This window comes from Pteropus vampyrus, unplaced genomic scaffold, assembly GCF_000151845.1.
Source record: "Pteropus vampyrus isolate Shadow unplaced genomic scaffold, Pvam_2.0 Scaffold117, whole genome shotgun sequence".
NCBI lineage: Eukaryota > Metazoa > Chordata > Mammalia > Chiroptera > Pteropodidae > Pteropus > Pteropus vampyrus.
Genome location: NW_011888898.1, coordinates 3,119,298 through 3,128,353, shown reverse-complemented (window position 1 = coordinate 3,128,353; position 9,056 = coordinate 3,119,298). Strand labels below are relative to the sequence as shown.

The following is a 9,056-nucleotide window of genomic DNA, read 5'->3' as shown; positions in this document are numbered from 1 at the left end:
GTTTCGGATGGGAAAACAGCACACAGTTTTCCAGAAGTGCTTGGACACCACCTCATCAAAAGAGAAAGTAGCCTGGGTTCGTTAATTCCCCAGAACCACACAGCGTTTTAGGTCAGAAATAATAATAACTATGGCTTGTTAAGTGGGCTCCAGAGAATATAATCTAACTTGGACTTGTAATTCTACCGGGAGGGACGGGATGACTGGGGAATTTCACAGATGAACTTGAATGCAGGCTGAACTCAGCACAAACTCGGGCTTGCTAAGTCGGAGAACCAAGGGAACATTTACTGAGTGCTTGCTGTATGCACTGACTCATTCAACATGCAAACCAACCCTGGAAGGCAATACTATTATAAGCCCTGCTGTACAGATGGGGAAACTGAGGCTCAGGGATGTAAAGACACTTGCCCAGAGTTGGACAGCTAAGTGGCTGAGCTGGGGTTTGAACCCAGACGGTCAGGATCTGGATGGAGCGCATGCTCTGAACCACCGTGAGTTTTCCTTGGGGAAGGGTGGGAAAAATGTCCTTTCGTGTTCTGCAAAACGAAGTGACAGTGTCCGGCTGAGGTCACTGGCTGGTGGGCGGGAGGTTGCTGATGGAGGAAATGGGGAGGAGGTAAAGGCACCCCAGGAAGTGCCCTGTGTCCCGTTTACCGGGTATTTTCCTTCCTGGACTCTTGGTCAAGTTGTTTCTAGGTGAGTGTGTGTGGCTCGGGGGTTAGTTAGCTCCAGAGTGGGGTGTTGGGATCCAAGGTCAGGGCAGCAGCCCAGGGTCCTTCCTACCTTGGAGGTGCCTGGAGAAGCATGTGGTCTGTCTACACTGGCAAAGTTTTGACTCTACTTGCCAGCTGGGCACTGCCACTGCCAGCACTGCATCCCCAGGGTACCAGTTCTGCTGTGTGACCTGAGCAAATGTAACAGCCTCTCTGAACCTCAGTTTTCTCCCCTGGAACGTGGGGATAACCACTGTACGCGGTTGGGGCTGCTGCTCTTACTCCCACAGCTGCCCCCAATAAGAATCCACGTGGAGTTTCTGCCCTGCCGAGGGGAGGACACCCTTGGCCTGGGCCCTGGTGGACGTCAGGTGGGAGGGCCCTTGGTGTCCGCCAAGGCTGGCTCCTGCCTGGCCGCCCGGACGTGGGGGGAGGGAGGCCCCTAGCCAGCCAGACTCCTGAGTCACAGTTTCCCGTTGCTGCCAGCACCAGGCGGGAAAGGGGGACGTGAGTGGAGGTGGGGAAGAGGAGGGGAGCCTGCGGTGTGTGGTGGGGAGTGGGCGGAGAGCTGAGATCCCAGTCGTGGCCGCTGTTTGGCAGGACAGACAGAAAACCATCTGTCAGATAGGAAGGGCCTCCTGGGATATCAGAGTAGGATCCTTGCATCTCCTGGGTTACAGGCAGCAAACTCAATCTCCCAAATTTCCTAACCCCTTCCCACCAGCCCCTCATATCCATACCAGCTACACTCAGCTTCGTGACCTTCTTTCTGTTTCTTGAGTTTGTGGATCAGATTCCCACCTCGGGGCCCTTGCACTTGCTGTTTCTTCTGCCTCAGAACATTTCAAGGGACTGGCTTTCAACCTCCGGCCTCGGCTTAAATGTCACCTCTTTGGAGAGGCTCTCTCCGAGCACCTTCCTATTCCCCATCCCAATTTTTCTAGCTCATCCACTCGTTCATTCATCTACCTAGAATATACTGAGTACCTGCTGTGGGCCAGGTCTTGCTCTGGGGATGGGGGATAAGACAATGAGCAAAGCAGACACTGTTCCTGCCCTCATGGAGCTGTCGTTCTACCAAAGGAAACAGACAAGCACCAACGAGTATGTGGTACAGTGAGTCGTGATAAAGATCAGGAAGGAAGACTCGAGCACAGCTGGGGAAGTCAGGATGCCAGAGGGGGTGGTCTCCCCAGCAGATGGGGGCTAAAAGAAGGTGTCTTTCAGGAAGTGATGCCAGGTAAAGATTTGAAGGAAGTGGGGGAGGAGGACATGTGAGTATCTGTGAAAAGAGTTTCAGGCAGATGGAATAGCAAGTGTAAAGGCCTTGAGGCAGGAGTATGGCTGGCCTAATCGAGGAGCAGCAAGGAGGCCCGCGTGGCTGGAGCAGAGTAAGCGAGGTGGGTTGCGTTCATCGAGGGAATGGGGTGAGCAGATCGAGCAGGCCACAGTGAGGATTAGGCTTTTGCTCTGAGTGAGGTGGGAGCCCCTGTGGGGTCGTGAGCAGAGGTGTAACAGACGTGGTGGGACATAATCAGATTCCAGGTAGATTTAGGGGCAGAATTGACCTGTCTCAACAATAGATTAGGGTGAGGGCTAGAGATTGGAATCAGGACCTCCCAGCCCTCTAGGCTGACAGGCAGGGTCCCCCACCCTGCCACTGCTTTGACATGAGGCCCAAGTCTTGGACCAGGACCCCACCCCACAAGTGAACTGGGCTTCCAAGTTCAGGCTGAAATCTGTGTTGGGCAGAGGATAGCTTATCACTGGCCGACTTTCCTTCACGGAGAGCTCCTTGCGGGGTGCACCCTAAATCTTCTCTCCTCCTTCTCCTTTATAACCACCAGGCTAGCCAGGGCCTCGTTCAGGGAGGTGGCTGGTGGGGAGGGGGCTAGGCCTTTCTAGAGCCATGCTGGGGGCTGGGCATAGAGGTGAAGCAGAAACCACTAGTGAGTGGGAGAAGCAGCCTGTGGCCAGCCCAGCACCCCCCCCACCCCACCCCCGCTGCCATGTAGACTCCTGTCTCATCCCTTTGGCCATGACCTTCCCACCCCACCCCCACTAACAGGATCAGGCCTATGGGAGCCTATCTAGAGCCATGGCCAGTGACTCAGCAGGAATCACCCCAGACAGGAGCCAGTACCCCAGCGTCCAGACCAGAAACCACCCCTGACCTGTCCGGCTGGACAGGAACAGGGACTGAGTGGGTGGAAAAACCCTCAGACCAGGAGAGCTGCTCGGAGGCGACGTGGGAAGACCCCCAGTCCAAAGGCAGCTCTCAGCCACTTGCCCCTGGTGGTGCCTGCCGGGTCTGGATTATAGTTTTAGGAGGGAGTTCTTGGCTGTTTCATCCAGTTCCGTTGAGGCCTCGAGTACCAGCCTGGCTCTGCGGGGTCGTGTGGGTCATCATAGTGTATCGCGCCATTCCGCTGTATGATTTCTGTTCCGTTACGTGTTCCAGTCTGTTCTAGGGCCTTCCGTCCCTCTCTATGCTATTGTGTTTATTTATTCATGTGACCGATATTTTTTTAAGCACCTACTATGTGCCAGGAAGTGTTTTAGGTGCTGGAGTTACGACGCGGAGTAAAGCAAGATCTCCTAGCAAGAAACAGAAGCCCAACGCCAGGTAGGGGTGAGAGCTGTGAGGACAGCGGCAGCAAAAAACCGTGGACAGAGCTGCACCAGGCGGGGGATGGGCTACTTCCAGCAGCGGGATGGATTGAGGTCAGGACTGGCCTCCCTGGGAAAGTGACATTTGAGCCGAGACCTGAAGGAAGTAAGGGAGGGAGACACGCAACTATTTGCAGGTCAGGAAGAGCATTCCAGGCAGAGGTAACAGCAAGTGCGAAGGCCCCGAGGCTGGAACGAGCCCGGGGGGTTCGAAACACGGCCAGGAGGCCGGTGTGGTTGAAGCAGGTAACCAACGGGGGCAGTCGAAGACATCCGGTGGCAGGACAAGTCCTCTATGCATTTCGAGCAATTTAAGGATTTCTGAGAATAGTTTTGCCCTTCCCGCCAGATTTAGCAGCAAACCCCACCACCTGAGCGGGGTCCGGGCATTCTGGGCCTCGCCTTCGCTGTGTGGGGCCTGATCTTGCCGGACGTCCTCCCGCTGTCTTCCTGAGCTGGGCCAGCTGTGATGGGCAGTGGGACTGCTTCATTCATTCCTTCATTCTTTCATCCATGTGTTTATTCATCCCACCAGCATTTACTGAGTTGGAACAGTGAGGAGCAAGACAGACACGGTCCTTGCCCACGGGAAGTGCCGAAGCCCAACGGGGGACCCCAGAAAGCCTGGGAGAAGGAGCTGGGAATGCTGGCTGCCTCTGGGGCGGGAGATGACACCCCCTCAAACACAGTAAGAAGTACCGAGGGCTCATCCGTTTTTTGAGCCTTGCCTGGAATTGTCTCATTTGTCCTCACAACTGTCACTGTCCCCATTGCACAGATGGGGAAATGGAGGCACAGGGAATTTAAGGGCAGAATGGGCAGAGCCGGGCTTTGTTCCTGGGTGGCTGGTTCTGGTCCTGCCCTCCCAGCACATCCCACTGGGGCTGGTCATAGGGAGTAGAGAGATTGCCCAGTTTCTCCTGTTGTTAGGTGTGAAAATTTTTTTAATTGATAAATCGCTGCCCTGGGCCAAGTGCTTTACCTCTCTGTGCCATGGTGTCCTCATCCCTGGGTGAGGACCAAAGGTGTTAACAGATACCAAGCACTTGGCTTTCCATAGTTAAAGTCACTCGTCCTCCTGTTTGGAGCCAGCCCTGGGCTCATTTTACAGGTGAGAAAACTGGGCCCAGAGAGGGCGAGGCCCTTGCTCAGGGCTATGCAGCCATCAAATGGCAGATCCAAGATTCGCATCCCCTAAGAGTCCTCTGTGCCCACAAACACACATACGTACGTCTGCAAGACGCATGTGCCAGGCCCACTCATCCTCCTGGGAGAGGCGCAGGGCTATGCACGCTCTAACATGGAGGGCCCTGGTCGAAAGACAGCCCTGGGGTGGGCTGAGCCTGGAAAGGTCAGAGGGATGTCCCCTTCCAGGCTGGGATTGCAAATTCCAGTGCCTCCAGGGGCTGCTTTTGGGAGCCCAAATCCTTCCTCCCCTCATCTCTGCCTGAAAGCCCACTATTTGTTCTTCTTTCCTTGGTTTAAATAAAGGTCAGACGACTCCAGTGCCCACAGATGCCGGGCAGGTATTAAATGAGCAGAGGGGCAATGGGGCCTGGTGGAGATTGTGGAGGGCGGGATTCACTGTCGTGCAGGAAAGTGGGCCCAGGGCCGCGGGAAAGCGGGAAGCCTGGATTTTGATGGAAATCGACGGGTGATTCTAGTTGTTTCTAACCCTGTAGAGGCCAAGTGACTGTCTCTGTGTGGATCTGGTTTGGTCCGAGGGCCCCAGTGTGAGGTCTTTGCCTGTGGGCTGAGGCTGGAGGCTGGGAGGGTGCTGTGTGCCTAGACAACTCCTGGGACTCCCTGTGTCCAGTTTCCCCGCGGCCAAGCCTGGCGAGGGACACCCAGGGTAGAGAGCTGGGACAGCCCTGGGGACGGCCAGGCCTGGACAGCAGGGGAGGCACCGTCCCGCCTGCACAAGTCATCATTCCCACCTCCACCACACCCGTCTCCCGGCGTCTGCCAGGACCTTAATGGATAAAACATCCTGCCAGTGCCTAAGCCCTCCCCGCCATCCTGAGACGGGTGCCAGCTCCAGAGGAGTGGCTCTGGGCACACGTAGGTGGCGGGGGGGCTGGTGTCAGAGTCGACCTACGGAGTCCTAGACTGAGGCAGGTCCTCGCAGGCCAGGATCATAGGGAAGGCTTCCTGGAGGAGGGGGTGAGCCTGGAAGCAGCTCTGTGGCTACCGGCCTGGGAGTCAGAGCACTTGGGCTCAGTCTAGACTCCCACAAAGGCAGTGACTGTGTCATCTCAGTCGTTCTGTGTCCCTAGCTCCTAGATCAGAGCCTGGTACACAGTAGACACTCGATACATTTTTGCAAAACGGGAGTGCCCGCCCTGCCTCACACGCATGCCCACACCGTGGGGGCTTTGCTTTCATGGATGCCGCCCCCGATCGAGGCCCCTCTTCCTCTTCACAAGGCAGCTCCTTCTCCTCCTTCGGGGCTCAGACGTCCCCTCCTCAGAGCGCCCGCAGCCTGACTTCACTCTCTAAAGTCCCCTCTATCTCTTCACCCTTATCACAGCTGAGTAATCCCACTGGTTTCTGCCTTTGCTTATTTATTGTCTGTCTCCCCATTGGAAGGTCAGCCCCCGGAGGACTGGGGCGCCTGTCTCGTTCTGCTCCTTGCCCAGACCCCGCACAGTGCGTGGCAAATCCCTATGTGCTGACGGAGTGTTTTGAATGAATTGGGACGGGGTTGAATGCCCAACGCGTACTAAGTGTTCAGCCCAGGCTCTTGTGGCATGGACGGCCCGAGGAGAGACAAGTTAGAGGAATAGGAAAAACACACAGGCTTGGGTTCCAGTCCCGTGTGCTGTGTGACCTAGGGCGAGTGCCCTGCCCTCTCTGTCTCTGGGCTTCTACTGCCTCAGCTAGAATAAGAGATGACCACAGACTGCCTCCAGGGTTATTGGGAAGCCTAGCAAATTCTGTGAAAACTGGAGCCAGCCTTCCCCAGCAGGTGCCTGCATGCCCCCTGCCCCTGGGCCCTGAGGTTCCCCAGCAGCTGGTTGGGGGTGAGTGAGGAGGCTGCTGTGAGTGGCGTCTGTACAGAAGGATGGAAATCTCCCGCCTGCTGCTCCCTCCCCAGGCCAGAGTGGGGTGCACCTGCCCCAGGTCACAGAGCCGAGAGGGTGGGGAGAGGCATCAGGGGTCTCTGAGAACAAACCATTCATTGTGGCCTTGTGGGTATTGGGGGACTTGCAAGGCCTGAATGAGGGTGAGGAGGCAGGGGCAGGTGTGGGAGCAGGTGTTCACTGTCATCTCTCCGCATTGCCCGGGGGTGGGGAGAGAGCCCCCTGTACATGCTCCAGAACTGGCCTGGCTGGTCAGACACCTGTCCCCAGCTGCTTCTTGTCAGGAGCCATCACAGGCATGAGCCAGGCCTGGGGTAAGGGGGCGGGGGGAGAGAGGACTGAGAAGGTGAGGAGGTGAAAGTTGAGAGGGGCGTAAGCGGGAGATGAAAACGGGGTCGGAAACCGTGGGGTCTGGTGCGGTGGGACCTGGGATCGAATCTCAACTCTGCTCCTTCGGGCTGGGGTCCCTGCGCAAGTCACATTGCTTCTCTGAGCCTCAGTTTCCTCATCCATAAAATGGGGCTGAAACACCCCTCTGCATGCAATGTCTGTGCCTGTGAATTTTTCAGGCACGTTTGAGGGGCGGGGCAGTGGGGGACTCTGAGAAATGCTTTGGGGCCTCGGGCTGCTCATAGCTCACTCTCCAAGACATTTTATCATTCTTGCACCCAAAAAACATTCATCGGGCACCTATCGTGAGCCAAAACTAGGCTAGGCTCTGGAGATGCAGGAATGAGTGGGACTGATGGGGTCCCTGTCCTGGGAAGAAGGCAGAAAATCCACAGGAAAAAGAATGAGCCAGAAAATTCCAGATAGTGATGCAGGCAAGGAAGAATTAAATTAAGGCTGTGCTAGAGGGTGACGGGGGTGGGGACTACTTCAGCCAGGGTGGTCAGGGAGACCTCTGAGGAGGTGACATGGAGCAGCAGCATGGCAAGAGCTGGGGGTGTGGGCATCAGGCGGCCAGCAGGGCCAGGGCGAAGGCCCGGAGGTGGGACCCGCTTGCTCTGTATTTGTGGACGAACAGCAAGAAGCTCCTCCACAAGGGGATCTGGTCTGAGGGGACCTCCTCACCCTGTTCCCAGGGGTGGAGGCCAAGAGGCAGGGCATGGGCCAGGCTGGAGGAAATGGGGCCAAGACCCTGGCTGGCGGACTCTCCTGGGACTGCCAATATCCCAAGTGCCGGTGACGAGACACAGTCCTGGTAGCAGGGGGCGGGGCCCGGCCTCCATAAACAGCCACGGCTCATAAAGCTGATCAAAGCTGCAGGCCTGTCCTAGTGCTGGCCACTTCCTGCAGGGCCCAGAGCCCCCAGATTGTGGGAAAGGGCCTCTCGGCTTCTTGGACTTGCTTTGGGGGTCTCTCTGTGGCTAGGGGCGGGTCCCTGAGCCTGTCCAGGCCTCAGTTTCACCACTTGTCTCGAAAGGGTGGCTGACCAGAACCTCTGGACAGCCTGTTTCATTCTATGTTGTTGACCAAAGCTCGGCCCTTGGAACCTCAGGTCTGGGGGTTCAAATCCTAGTACTGCTACTGTGTGACCTTAGGCAGAGACCACTCCCAGACTCTGTCCTCAAGTCTAAAATGGAGCCAATGATAGTATCTCCTTCAACATCCAGGGAATTTTATTTCTGTAATGTATAATTGTAGCTTGTTACTTATCTAATAATAACGGAAGTGATCCTCAGGCATCCTGGTAAGAAGTCATGTCCCAGGTAGCGGGATTGGTAGAGGTCTGTGGGGCCAAAGGCAAGGATTGTTGGGGAGACCTGGGCCCCTCACCTGTTCCTTCTGGGCAGGTGTGGGCTAGGAGAGGCCCCAGACGCGAGGATTTCCAGGCCGAGGGTAAGCTTGCCTTGGTCACAGCCCAAGGCCTTGGTAAAGCAGCGCTTGCCTGGCTCCCTGGGGGGCCCTTCAGCTCTGAGGCTCTGAGGCTCAGATGCCAAACAGGGATAAAAGTCCACCTGAGGAAGATCTAAAGATGAAAACAGACCCAGGATCCTACCATGTCTCTCCACCTCTCTGCCCACCCTCCTCCCCAGCTGCATCCTCTCTCCTCCGGACCACGGCGGTGCCACTCTCCAGGGCTCCCTGCTTCCCACCCCGCCCCACTATAGTCCATGCTCAGCAGGGGAACTTAAGTCAGACCATGTCCTTCTTGCTCAGAATCCTCCAAGGCTCCCACCTCACACAGAAAGCCCCCCTCAACCCCCGCCCCCCGCCCACAGGCCCAACACAGCCCTCCCCACCACGCCTACATCCTCCCCATCACTCTCAGATCTGGCCTCACCACATAAAACTAGTAAAGCCTGCGCTCAGCTGCTTTCCCTGCTCCGTCAGCTTCCAACATGCTATGTAAAACACCAGTTTATGTCGTCTGTCTCCCCTCTGACAGTGTCAGCTCCGTGAGGGCAGGTGTTTTTTTTTCTCTCTTCTGTTTTGTTCCCAGCTGTATCCCCAGTTCCTAAAACAGTAGGTGCTTAATAAGTATTTGTGGAATGCATGAATGGATCCTCACTCAGCTCCAGAGGCAGGCACTGTCGCTATTCTGATTTTATGAAGGAGGAAAGTGGAGGTGAGCAAGGTGGGA

At 56.3% G+C, this 9,056-nt stretch overlaps 1 long non-coding RNA gene across 1 annotated transcript in view; it reads left to right on the top strand.

The window, feature by feature from the left end:
• Positions 1-1,322: 1,322 nt before the first annotated feature.
• LOC111743638 overlaps positions 1,323-9,056 on the top strand; it is a 13,862-nt gene continuing 6,128 nt past the window's right edge. Inside the window, exons 1-2 of the long non-coding RNA XR_002781810.1 lie at positions 1,323-3,342; positions 3,922-4,074. This is a non-coding gene — a long non-coding RNA (uncharacterized LOC111743638). The remainder of the gene's footprint in view (positions 3,343-3,921; positions 4,075-9,056) is intronic.